We start from the raw sequence: 14,811 nt of genomic DNA, 5'->3' as shown, positions 1-14,811 counted from the left end.
TGTTTTTAAACTAGTAAAATTATTTTGGAATAGGACTGAAAAATAAAAATATAACTCACATCTCTAAAAATTTTGTATTCTCAAAACTTCAGAAACCTTCTTATAAATTCATCTTAAATTGATCCAAATAAGATAAATGACACAAATTCAACCTTTTAAAATTGAAACAAGTGGAAATACCAATTTTGAAGGGTTAAAAATAGAAAAACTTGACAATTAGTCTTCATAAATCATTTCCAAGATTTTTATAAAAATTTGGTGACTTTTGAAAAAAAGTAAGACCCGATTTGTTCTATTTTTATATGGAGTTACATTATTTTTTAATAAAAATAGTGCAGCTTTGTTTAAAAATAATGTAACTCGGCTCCTCAAAAAAAAAATTTAGAAGATTTTCTCTAATAATATTCAATTTTTTTTGCCCAAATTAGTTTTAAAATCACCTTTAATTTGACAAAATTAAAAAAATTACATAATTCCAACCTTCTAAAAATCTAAAATAGTAAAATTATCCATTTCAAAGGGTTAAAATAGAAAAAATAGTAATTTAAACTTTTATAAGTGATTTCTAATGTTCCTTAAAATTTTAATTTTTTTTTATAAAAAGTGGAACCAAAGCTAATACATTGTTTTTTAATAGTTTAATCTTGTTCGAAAAAGTGTAGCTCTAGTATAAAAAAAATCAAATTTCAAAATTCTTTCTCGGATAATATTTAAATATTTTCCACCCAAAGTGGTTGTAAATTCATTTTAAAATTTTCAAAATAAAAAAAATCACAATTTAGTCTTTAAGTGTTGAAACCTTGTCTGAAAATATTCAATTGACTTTTGGCCCAAAGTGGTTATAAATACACCTCAAATTGATCAAAATTTAAAAAGTGACATAAATTGAGTCTCTTAATGGCTAAAATCAATGGAAATATATATTACAAAGGCTTAAAATATAAAAATGATTGTTTATATATTTGTAAATTATTTTTAAGATATATAAAAAATTAATGACTTTTGAAATTAGTGAGATCTGAATTAGATCAATTTTTTTTTTTAATAGAGTTACATTAACTGACCCAAAAAATAATATCATCGTGTTCAAAAACATTGTAACTTGGTTTTTTTTTTTTTTTTTTTTGCCAAAACTTCACAAAACCTTCTATGATTTTTTGGCCCAAGTTGGTTGCAAATTCACCTTTATTTTATTAAATAAAAAATATAAATTCAACCTTTTAAGTGTTGACTTAGTGAAAATGACTATTTTAAAGGCTTAAAAATATAAAAAATGATTATTATGCCTTCAAAAATTAATTCAAAGATTTTGAATCTTAAATTTTGATGATAAATTAATTGATGAAATTATGATCTAATATGTGTTTGAGTGATGTAGGACTGACCTCGATCAAGAAAAAATAATTTAATTAAGGCATGAAGAATCAAACATTGGGTCAGAGTAGAACATATCAGAAGATTAGATATCGAGCCGAAGGAATGGTTGACGTACCGGAAGGACTTTGTACCATGAGTTTGGGCATCGGGCCGAAGGATCGAACATTGCACCAAGGAGATCGGAAGTTACGAGATGTCAACATGTCAATTGGGCAATACGCTGAAGGATCGGACGAAGCGTCGGATGAACCAATCACATACTGAAAAATATATGATTCATGCTTATAATCGATTATGTATAGATCGAGTTAGTTTAGGTCTAATTGAGTTAGTTTTGGGTGTAACCAAGATAACTCACTCAATTAGGAGCTACTTGGGCCTAAATTGAGACTGATTTATACGATGATAGTCAAATAGAATTTTTTTTTCTGATATGATGATCAAGTAGTTTTTAGTCCAAAGTTATTGTAAATTCACCTAAAATTGTTCAAAATTTAAAAATAACATAAATTCAATCTTTTAAGGACTAAAATTAACATAAAATATCTAAATTAAAGAATTAAAAATAAAAAAATGATCATTTAGGTCTTTGTATGTTATTTGTAATATATGTAGAAAACTTGATGATTTAAAAAAAATGAGAATTGAGTTACACTTTATTCATGTTAAATCTCGGATTTTGATGATGAAATCAATTGGTAAATTATTTGATGAAATCTATATGTCGAGAAAAGTGTATAGGATTAACTATGATAGCGATCAAGGCATAAAGTAAAACAAAGTGTCGGAGTCAAGATCGAGATTTCGTTGGGAGTTTGAGAGTTCGTCGGAAGTCCGGAGGTTCATTGGAAATGCTGTCGAAATTGACCGAGAAGAAGCTCATCGGAACTTGCCAAAAAGATCATCGTGAAATCCAGGAGCTTGCCGAAAGTCTGCTAGAAGATTGCCAAGAGATCATTGGAAGATCGTTAGAAGCTCGCCGGAAGAAACCTAGACTTACCGAGTTTGTTTTGTTTAGTGTATGCCTTAAAAATCATAGTTAGCACATAATTAGGGTTAGGTTTAGGAGGTAATCTCATTAACCCTATTAAGGGCCAATTGGGCCTGTAATTGAACTGGTTTGGACCAAATTCAGGGCCCAACCAGGTTGTTAGACCCTGTCTGGAGGTGGAACCGCCTAGGGAGCGATCTCCCAAGTGGTCTGGATGGTGATACCGCCTAGTACTAGCGGTGGTAACGCCTAGTATTGGCAGTGGTACCGTTAGTACCCCGAAAACTCGGGATGAGACACTTTTTTGCTCTAATTTTGAAGCTATTGGGGCCTATAAATACCCCACCCTTTTCTGCATGAAAGGATAACAAAGTGCAATCATAGTGTGAAAAAATCTTTAAGTATTGGGGTGTAAAAGTATTATAAAAATACAAAGAGTTCTCCTCCTCCTCCCTCTCTTTAGCTTTGTAATCATCCAAGAAGAGGTGTGAGGCTTATAAGGGTTATCTCCTAAACCCGTGAAAAGGGGAAAGCGTTGTAAAGAGGTGGTTGGTCTTCGCCTATTGAATGAATACCATTAGTGTATGTTGGTGACCTTGACGGAGGAGAAATCGGAAGTGGATTTAGGTCGGATGATCGAACCACTATAAAATTAGCGTGCTCTTGGTGTCTACTTTACTTTTGTTGCATTACTTCATTGCAAACTGTCCAATCCCCTCTTCTCTACTTACATGTTTATTCAAGTTAAATATATTCTCAATACAGTTTTTCATAGAACTAATAGTTTCATCGTATGAAGTTTTTCGAAATCGTTTAAATTGATCATTTTTATCCACTGCACTAATTCACACCCCCCCCCCCTCTTAGTATCATTCTTGATCTTAACATTTGCTAACAACCAAGAGGGTCACTCAATCACACGTCCACCCATGTTCAATGGGACGGATTACACCTATTGGAAAACTAGAATAAGGATTTTTCTAATTTCTATGGATTTTGAGTTATGGAATATTATGGAAAATAGCTTTCAAAAGTCTTCTTTTCCGATGAATGATTGGAATGAGTTGGAGAAGTAGACTTCCGCTTTAAATGCCAAGGCTATGAATGTCTTATTTTACGCTTTAGATAAAAATGAGTTTAATCAAGTATCTATTTGTGAAACGGCTTTCGATATTTGGCATACACTCGAAATCACTCACGAGGGCACTAGTAGAGTAAAGGAGTTCAAAATTAATTTTTTGGTCCAGACTTATGAATTGTTTCAGATGAAACCAAACGAGACCATTGGAGATATGTACACCCGGTTTACGGATGTCATCAATGGTCTAAAAGGACTTGGTAAAAGTTTTTCTAATTTTGAACTTGTTAACAAAATATTAAAATCCATCCCAAAGAGTTGGGATCCTAAAGTAATGACAATTCAAGAAGCCAAGGACTTGAACAACTTTCCGCTCGAAGAACTTATTGGGTCTTTGATGACCTACGAGATTACTTTCAATACTCATGAAGAGCTTGAGAATAACTTTCCAATGAACAGGAAGGATATGACACTAAGAACTCATGAAAACCACTTGAAAGAAAATTCAAGTGATGACCACTATGATGATGACTTGACATTCTTGACAAGAAAGTTTAAAAATTTTATAAAAATAAATAAATCAAAAAATGATACTAAAAATAAAATTGAACCCAAGAAAGAATAAGTTATATGCTACGAATACAAAAAGCAGGGACATTTAAAAAGCAAATGTCCCCAAATGAAGAAGAAACAACTAAAGAAGAAGAAGCGCATAAAGCTATATGGGATGACTCGAGCGATTTCAAAGATGAAGAACAAAGCAACAAGGAAATTGTCAACTACGCACTAATGACTATCGAAGATGAGGTAAGTGGTTCATTAGATGCAAATTTATCTTTCAATGAGCTTTTAAGTGCTTTTCATGATTTGTTCGATGAATGTAGAATAATGAGCAAAAAGTTTAATTGTTTGAAAAAGGAGCATGCTCTTTTAAATAATAAATTTGAAAAACTTATGCATGATAATCTTTTATTACCTCCATGCACTATGTGTGAATACTTAGAGGCACTTGAGAAGGAAAACTTACTGCTCAAAGAAACTCTAGAAAAGTTTAAGGTTGTAGCAAGTTCTTGAACATGATCATTGCCAATAAGGGTCACATTCATAAAAGAGGCGGAATCGGATTTATGAGTAGCTCTCACCAAAATCTAACCATCTTTGTTAAAGGCCCTACTTTTCATGTATCACCCCCCACCAAATGTAACTTTTATTGCAAACTCGGACATGTTGGTTATAAATGTCAATTTAAGAGATATAGTCCACATAAATTGATTTGGATTCCTAAAGGAACCATAAAGAACTTCATACAAAATGATAACTTGTGTAGATCAATTTTTGAGGCACCCAAGGTAAAATGAGTACCTAAAAGAAAACCTCCTTTCTTATAGATGTGTCTACAATCACAAGCTAGGAGCAAGAATGATACCTTGATAATGAATGCTCAAGGCATATGACCAGATATCCAAAATACCTCATAAAGCTCTCTAGCCAAAACAATAAAAGAAATATCATTAGAATTAGAACTATCGGTTATAAAGTGATTTTGATTGAAAATGCTTTATGTTTAATGAAATCAATTTTGATGATTTAATGATGCATAATGATGTAATGATGTAATGAAAATGTTAAAAGTCTTGGTACCATGATGATTTTATACTATGCATGAGATTTTGAAGTTACACATGATGATTTTTGTGATTTATGATTTATTATTCTTGATAATTTTTGTGATAAATCTTATTTTTTGAGTTTAAATGATGATGCATATTTTGATTTGGCATAAAAAGATAAAGGCATGCTTGCAAATCAATCACAAAATTTGAAACTAAAAGAACATGAGTTATTTTTAATCTTATAGGAATCTATCTATGTTACTTTCATTGAATTTTCCGAAAAGTGATTTTGATGATGATTTTGGATTTCTTTTATATGATTTATTTTAATAATGATATGATATATCCAATCGAATCATTTATCTACGTTTGCGACTTGAGATGTATTTTATATGAAATATTTTTCTTGATTCTCGTATGATTCACTCTCTTAAGAAAACATTCATTATTACAACTTGAAAGTTTTATTATGAATCAAGATTTTTCACAAATTATCTTTTTATGATTCTATTCGTTATTTAGGAGATTTGTCAAGATGAATCATTCACGAATTGATCTTTCATGTCATGATTTTTATATGACTCATTTGTAATTATGATTTGTATATCTCATGATATAATTGAATCATTGATAAAAAAATAAAGGGAGAGATTAATGAATCTATCTTTTTTTTTTTTGAATCTCTTGAAAATGATTTTGATGATTTGACAATTTTAATTTGGATGAGTTTTATGTAATCATATTTTTATCTTAATTTCTTTATATTTATAATTTGAGATATATTCTATATAAATCAAGATCTTTTATCACCTATGTTTCTCTTTGCTATTCACTAAGGGGGAGATTTTTTTTATCCAAATTAAGATCTTGATTTTTTTATAATTATAACTTAAAATTCCTATGAATCAAAGATTATTTAATATGTTTCTTCTTTTCGCTATTTGATTTATCCAAAAGAATAATAATTTGTCTCTTGATATTCACAACTTAAAATTTGTTTTAATGAATTGTATATCTCATTACCAAGTTGATTTTTCCTGATATATTTCATGTGATAATTTGAAAAATGATGTAATGAGAAAAGTTTTACACTATTGTAACCATCAATTCTTTTTGACACTGACAAAGGGGGAGCAAAACTTGCTAGGTTATTCATCTCAAAAGAGAAACAAGAAGTGCTATCCGGCAAATCTCAATATAAGCAAAGTTTGCTAACTTACACATTTCAAGAAGATGCAAAAACATGCTATCTTGTACATCTCAAAAAATTAAAAATATTTTTGCTAATTTTTATATCTCTAAAACTTGCTAAGTTTGCATGTTCTATAGTGAAGTAGAAATTGCATGTTTCAAAAATATACTAGTTGCACTTTTCTCCTTTTTTTTTTTTATGACAAAGGGGGAGAAAGGCATGTTGATGATTTAAATCATGCATGATATGATGCACTTTGATTATGTATGCAATACTCATGATAATGATGCACCTTTCAATGTTATGCGCTTTTCAATGATGCACTTCTTGATGATGATATAATGCATGCAACACTCTAAGAATTAGATATGATAAATATTTTGAATGCATAAATTCCTTGATATATTTTTTGAACTTTTCGTAACTTGAGTTTTCTTTTTAAATCGAGATCACTTTTTCTTTCTAGTAATATTTACAAAAGAGAAGATTCAACTCATGGACTTTTGGTATTTACAACTTGATGTCTCATTCCTTCTATTTACAAGAAAAAGATTTGATTTATGAAGTTTTATTCGTGGATTTTTTGATCATTCATATGATGCTCCTTTCCCATCAATTCTTCCTTACTCTTCTCATGAAAGAAGAATTTTTATGGACTTTTAGTATGTGATGATCACTTGCAAGAATGGGGATTTGATTTAGTATGGATATCTTGATCCTTTTCATGAATCCTTTCTCTTTGTTAAAATAGAAGCTTGATTTGATGAAACTCATTTATTGTTTTAGATTTGACTTGGTTCAAATTCTTTCATGAATTTGGTTCTTGATGAATTCCTCCCTTACTCTTCTTCCTCTTCTTCTTATTTTTTATGATAAAGAAAAAAAAAACTTGCATATCTCAAGAAGAACCAAAAAGCTTTTGCACATCTAAAGTAAAAATGTTAGCTTATGCATTTTAAAAACCAAAAGTAGTTATCATGCCAAGTTTTTACTTACCTTCCTTTTTGGCTTAGATAAATTGGTGTGAACTTGATTGAATTTTTTTTAACATACTTGGTTTTCTTTTTTGTTGATGACAAAGGGGGAGAAATGTGGTAAATTGATGATAAATTGGCATTATGAATGTTTGAAATAATGTGTCAAATGTATCTTATTGTAAATGCTTGAATGCTTTGCGATTGCTTGAAATATGATTGGAATCGTCAAATACATTACAAATACTTGAAAAATATTAAAATATATTGCATATGCATCATATGTATCGTAAATACTTGAAATGTATCATGAATGCTTCAAACGTATCGTAATGTGGCATGAATACTTGAAAATGTTTCATTCTTAAAATCATGTTTGATTTCGTATCAAAATGATAAATGTCTATCATTGTGATTATCATACTTAATTTTCAACTTATAATTGATATCATGCCTCGGATTGATGAATTGTCATCTTTGAAATTTGAATCTTGCTAAATTTTATATTTAAAATTCGTATCATACATGAAAATGATGATTGTCTATCATTATTCTATATTTGACTTAAAAATTGATATCATGTCTTGGCATCATTTGTATTATGATAAATACTTGGTATCATATTTTGAGATGGTAAATCATGATTGGTATCATGATATGCATGTCGATAAGTTTAAATGCATATAACTTATCGGTTTGATGCTTGAATTCAAAGGCCTTGAATTCAAGAGTGTCTTTTCTCAAATATGACATATAGATAGGGGGAGTTAAGGTTAATTCCATCATCAATTGATTGTCATCATCAAAAAGGGAGAGATTGTTGAATCTCATATTTTGATGATGAAATCAATTGGTAAATTATTTAATCAAATCTATATGTTGAGAAAAGTGTACAAGATTAACTACGATAGCGATCAAGAGATAAACCAAAACGAAGTGTCGGAGTCAAGATCGAGATTTCGTTAGAGTTCGAGAGTTCGTCGAAAGTCCAGAGGTTTGTCAGAAATGCTGCCGGAATTGACCAAGAAGAAGCTTGTTGGAACTTGCCAAGAAGATTGTCATGAAGTCCAAGAGCTTGCCGGAAGTCCACTAGAAGATTGTCGAGAGATCGTCAAAAGATCGTCGGAAGCTTGCCGGAAGAAACCTAGACTTACCGGGCTTGTTTTGTTTAATGTATGTCTTAAAAATCATAGTTAGCACATTATTAGGATTAGGTTTGGGAGGTAATCCCATTAACCCTATTAGGGGCCAACTGGGCCCGTAATTGGACTGGTTTGGGCCAGATTCAAGGCCCAACCAAGTTGGTAGACCTTGTCTGGTAGTGGCACCACCAGACTGGGGCAGTGGAACCACCCATGGAGCGATCTCCTAGGTTGTCTGGGTGGTGGTACCGCCTAGACTGAGCGGTGGTACTATTGGCAGTTATTACTGCCAAGCGGTGGTGCCGCCAAAGCCTAGTCTCCGAGGCTATGTCAGACGGTGGTACTGCTAGACTAGGCGGTGGTACCACCAGACTAGGTTGTGGTTGTTGAATCTTGGATTTTGATGATGAAACCAATTGATAGTGTTTATGATTTAATGTGCATTTGAGTGACGCAGGAAACTTCGATCAAGGAGAGATAATTAAAGCAGGAAGAATCATGTTGGTTCGGAGTAGAACATATCAGAAGACTGGACATCGAGCCGGAGGATCGGTCGACGTATCGACAGAAGGCTTTAGGCCATGAGTTCAGGCATTGGGTCAAGAAGAGCGAAAATTGTGCCAAGGATATTGGAGTTATGGAGGTCAACTAGCCGATTGGGTAATAGGCCGCAAGAGAGGATAATGCGCCGAAGAATCGGACGAAGCATCGATGAACCGATGACATTCCGGATAACATGATTCAAGTTTTGTAATAATTGTTTAGATCGAAGTAGGTTTTAAATGTGCATGATTAACTACGATAGCAAGACATAAAGCAAAATGAAGTTCCGAAGTCAAGAACGAGACTTCGTTGGGAGTTTGAGAGTTCATTGAAAGTTCGGATATTCGTCGGAAGTTTTGTCAGAATTGACCAAGAAGTCCAAGAGCTTTCTAGAGAAGCTCGTTGGAACTCACCAAGAAGATTGTCATGAAGTCTAGGAGCTTACCGATACTTCGCTGGAACATTGCTGAGAGATCATCGGAAGTTCGTCGTAAGATCGCCGGAAGCTCACCAGAAGAAACATAGACTTACAGACTTATTTAGCTTAGTAAATATTTTAAAAATTGTAGTTAGCATATAATTAGGTTAGAATTGGGCCAACTCAATTAGGGGCCAATTGGGCCAACTCAATTAGGGGCCAATTGGGCCACGTTTGGGATGTGTTGGGCCAAGTGAAAAGGCCTAAACAATGACCCAACAAGTGGAACCAACGTGACACAGTCTCTGAGACTATGTCTGAGTGGTGGTACCACCAGTTTGGGTGGTGGTACCACCTAGACTCAGTCTTTGAGATTGTTAGGTGGTGGTATCGCTATTCTGGGCGGTGGTACCGCCCAGTGTCAAGCTGCAGGCAATGGCATCGCCCGTACCCTGAAATTTTGGGAATTTGAATTTTGGCTCCATATTTTGAAGCCATTTGGGGTCTATAAATACCCCAACTATTCCTGCATGGAGTAGCAAGAAAAGTGAACAAAAATTCTATGTTTCTAGAGTTCAAAACTTTTGTAAAGTATAAGAGTCCCTCCTAAAGGGGTTGTAAAGGTTCTCTCCTGAACCTATCAAAAGGAGAATTGAGTTATAAGGGTAGTTGATCTTCGCTCATTGAAGGAAGATCGTTAGTGGATATCGGTAGCCTTGACGGAAGAGGAATCAGCAGAGTGAATATAGGTCACGACGATCGAACAACTATAAAATTCGGTTTACATTTTCATTCTTGCAATTTATCTTTACTGTAAACTGCCTTACATCCTTATTGCTTTCACTATACTTTTATACTCTTTCAAGTTAATATCTTTATGAAATGGTTTTCGTCAAAATCGATTTTTATCATATGAAGATTTTTCGAACATGTGATTTTATCCACTGCACTAATTCCCCCCTCCCTCCCTCTTAGTGTCGACTCATTCCTAACAGTTGGTATTAGAGCTACGTTATTTCTCATTTCATTTAACACCTAAGAGAAATGACTCTTTTCGGATTTCAAGAGGGTTTTTCAATTGTTCATCCTCCTATGTGTTGAATCTCGAATTTTGATGATGAAGTCAATTGTCATTTGTTGTCTAATCTATGTGTTGAGATAAGTGTGCAGGATTAACTACGATGAAAGATAGACAAGCAGCAGGAGTTGCGCCGGAGTCAAGTTCATGATCACGTTGGGAGTTCGAGAGTTCGACGGAAGTTCGGACGGTCGTCGGAGGTTCTGCGAGAACAAATCCGAGAAGTCCAGAAGCTTGCCAAGCGAAGCTCGTCGGAACTTGCCAAGTGGATCGTCGCAAAGTCCAGGAGTTTGCCGGAAGTCCACAGGAGCATCACCGAGGGTTCATCGGATGATCGACGGAAGTTCGCCGGAAACTCGCCGGAAGGAGCGATTGACGCACCGAAGCAAAGCTGCAGAAATTATCTTAGATTTAATCGTAGTTAGCACGTTGATTAAGTTGGAAAATGGGAGGTGATCCCATTGGCTTAATCTTGGGGCAATTGGGCCCCTGAAAGACTGAAATTGGGCCGAATGGAATGAACCATTCGGACCCTGATTGCACCAAGAGGTGCAACCGCCCAGGCCAGGAGGTGGCACCGCCTGGGCTAGGCCTTCCAGCGAGACTGGGCGGTGCAACCTCCCCAGCCGGGAGGTGGCACCGCCTGAGCTCAGTCTTCGAGCTAGACTGGGTGGTGCAACCTCCCTAACAGAGAGGTGGCACCGCCTGAGCTCAGTCTTCGAGCAAGACTGGGCGGTGCAACCTCCCTGGCAGAGAGGTGGCACCGCCTGAGCTCGGTCTTCGAGCTCTGCCAGGCGGTGCAACCTCTCCAGTCAAGAGGTGCAACCGCCTGATCCCAGAATTCCGGGATTTGATTGTTTTGAGCTCCAAATTTGAATTGGGTTGGGGCCTATAAATTCCCCACCCATTCAGCACTGAAAAGATACAGACCTACACCGAAATCTTGATCTTTTCTGTGATTCTAAGAGCTCAAAAGTGTTGTAAAGCCTTTAAGTCTCCTCCTTCTGTTCTTCAAGTTTTCAGTTGTAAAGTGAGGAGAGAAAGGTCTGTAAAGGTTGTCTCCTGAGCCTGTCAAAAGGAGAGAAACTGTAAAAGGGCAGTTTGGCCTTCGCCTATTGAAGGAAGGCCCCTAGTTGACGTCGGTGACCTCGTCGGTGGAGGAAGCCAAAAGTGGAGTAGGTCAAGACTGACTGAACCACTCTAAATCTCTGGTTTGCGTTTACTTTTGAGCACTTTATCCTTACTGCAAACCTCCTTCATTACTACTGCTCTCTGCGCTTTTACGAACAAGTTCTAAGTGCTATTCTTTCCGAATCTGCATTCATACGTAAATCGGTGTTTTCGTACATTACAGTTTACGCTTACGTTTTAATTCTGCAAAACTGTCTTCTACGCCTTCACGAACAAGTCTTTAAGTGCTGATCTGTCCGAATCTATTTTCAGACATAAACCAGTGTTTTCGTACGATATTTACATTGCAGTTTACGTTTACGCCTTGATTCTGCAAAACTGTCTTCTGCGCTCTTACGAACCAGTTTCTAAAGTTCAGCTCCCTTTGAAACTGCATCTAGACGTAAAATTGCATTTAGACATAAAACTGCTCAAACTGTGTTTAGACGTTTTAGACGTAAACTGAGTTTGGACGTAAATCTACGTTTAGACGTAAAACTGCGTTTAGACGTAAATCTGCGTTTAGACGTAAAATTACGTTTAGACGTAAAACTGTCCAAATTGTGTTTAGACGTTTTAGACGTAAACTGAGTTTAGACGTAAAACTGCGTTTAGACGTAAAACTGCGTTTAGACGTAAATCTGTGTTTAGACGTAAAACTGCGTTTAGACGTCAATCTGCGTTTAGACGCAAACTGCGCTTAGACGCAAACTGCGCTTAGACGCAAACTGTGTTTAGACGCAAACTGCGCTTAGACGCAATCTGCGCTTAGACGCAAACTGCACTTAGATACAAACTGAGAATTAGTTTTTACATCATAATAGTTTTTATTGAACGAACGCAGCTTTTGGTTTTAAATCGCTGTAAGATTTCCGCTGCACTAATTCACCCCCCCCCCCTCTTAGTGCTCTCGATCCTAACAATTGGTATCAGAGCCCGGTTAACTCTCAAAAGGATTAAAACCCAAGAGAGATGGCTTACGCCGGAAACCAAGAGGGCCATTCCATTACACGTCCACCCATGTTTAATGGGACGGACTACACCTATTGGAAGACCCGAATGAGAATCTTTCTTATTTCTATGGACATTGATCTTTGGAATCTTGTCGAGAATGGTTTTTCAAAGTCTTCTCTTCCAATGATCGATTGGAATGATTTGGAGAAGAAGGCTTTCGCTCTTAATGCAAAGGCTATGAATGCCTTATTTTGTGCACTTGATAAAAACGAGTTTAACCGTGTTTCAACTTGTGAAACTGCGTTTGATATTTGGCACACGCTCGAAGTGACCCATGAGGGCACAAGTAGAGTAAAAGAGTCAAAAATCAATTTGCTGTTACATTCTTTCGAACTTTTTCGGATGAAACCGAGTGAAACCATTGGCGACATGTTTACCCGTTTCACGGATGTCGTCAACGGTCTAAAAGGACTCGGAAAGAGCTTTTCGGATTTTGAGCTTGTTAATAAGATACTAAGATCCCTTCCTAAGAGTTGGGATCCTAAAGTCACCGCTATTCAAGAGGCAAAAGATCTGCGAAATTTCCCTCTTGAAGAACTAATCGGGTCATTAATGACCTACGAAATGACTTGTAAAGCTCATGAAGAGCAAGAAGACATCCTTCCAAAGAACAGGAAGGATATGGCACTCAAAACTTCAGAATGCCACTTGAGAGAAAACTCAAGTGATGAGGACTGTGATGATGACTTGGCACTTCTAACAAGAAAGTTTAAAAAGTTCTTTAAAAGAAACAAGTTTAAGAATGATGCAAAAAATAAACTTGAACCCAAAAAGGACCAAGTAATCTGCTATGAATGCAAAAAGCCGGGACACTACAAGAGTGATTGTCCCCAAGTCAAGAAAAGAACAACAAAGAAGAAGGCGCTCGAAGCAACATGGGATGATTCGAGCGCATCTGAGGAAGAGGAGTCCAACACCGAGCAAGTTGCTCATTACGCCTTAATGGCCATCGAAGATGAGGTAACAAATTCAATAGATGCAGATTTATCCTTCGATGAATTATTAAATGCTTTCCATGAACTGTTTGATGAGTGTAAGACTATTAGTAGTAAATACAAATTGCTAAAAAAGGAGCATGATAGTCTTATTTGTAATTTCGATAAGTTAAATGCTGAACATCATGATAAGTTAAGCCCATGCATAAAATGCCATGATCTAGAAACTCTCCAAAAAGAAAACTTGCTACTTAAGGACACCTTGAAGAAATTCGAGGTTGGTAGCAAGTCATTGAACATGATCCTTACAAACAAGGGTCACGTTCCAAAAAGGAGTGGAATTGGATTTGTGAGAAGTCCTCACCAAAATCCAACCACCTTCATAAAAGGCCCCATCTTGCATGTTCAACACCAAACCAAGTGCAACTTTTGTTGCAAATCTGGACACAAGACACATTGTTGTCCATTCAAGAAAATAAATCCAAACAAATTGATTTGGGTTCCTAAAGGAACCATGACAAACTCTATGCAACATGATAGAAAATATAGATATATTTGTGAGGCACCCAAAAGCAAATGGGTTCCTAAAAATCATCCCTTCCTATAAAAACATTAAAATCTTAGGCTGGAGCAAGAAATAATGTTCTGCTCCTTGACTCTCGATAGTCATAAACCAAGAGTCAAAAAGGAACTCGCAACGCTTAAGTAACAAGTGGAAGTTATGAAATCACAAATACGATTTGGATACAACTTTATTAGAAGCATATGATATCCAAATTCACATATCCCTTTGATCTTCGAACCCGTCAACACTATCATCTACGAATTAATTCTTGTATCATGAAGAAACTAAATATGTCATGATCTTGAAAAGGGATACCAAACAAACTATCAACATACGTATGACATATGCACGTTAAAAGATCTATCTTGATCATACAAGAGCTTCTTCCTTAAATAAAAACTCATACGAAATCACGTAAGAAACAAACTCTCCTCAAGGCAAAGGCTCCCTGATCAAAACACATTAGGTGTTCACTGGCTGCAGGCGGTGGCACCTCTCCAGCTGGCGGTGGCACCTCCGGTTGCCACGAGTTGCCAGAGGTTGCACCACTCCAGCCAGAGGTGCAACCACCCGCAACTCTGCCTTTTTAAACCCACACTAGGGCCGGCTATGGAACCGACCCCAACTCACTCCCATTTCCTCCTCTACTCTTCCAAGTCTCCTCCATTCCCATTTCACTCCTCTAAGCCTTCCAAATACCTCCCATTTCGGAGCAAAACAT

The sequence above is a fragment of the Musa acuminata genome, chromosome BXJ3-8 (genome assembly GCF_036884655.1).
Source record: "Musa acuminata AAA Group cultivar baxijiao chromosome BXJ3-8, Cavendish_Baxijiao_AAA, whole genome shotgun sequence".
In the NCBI taxonomy this organism is placed as follows: Eukaryota; Viridiplantae; Streptophyta; class Magnoliopsida; order Zingiberales; family Musaceae; genus Musa; species Musa acuminata.
Note: the sequence above shows the minus strand (reverse complement) of the source record.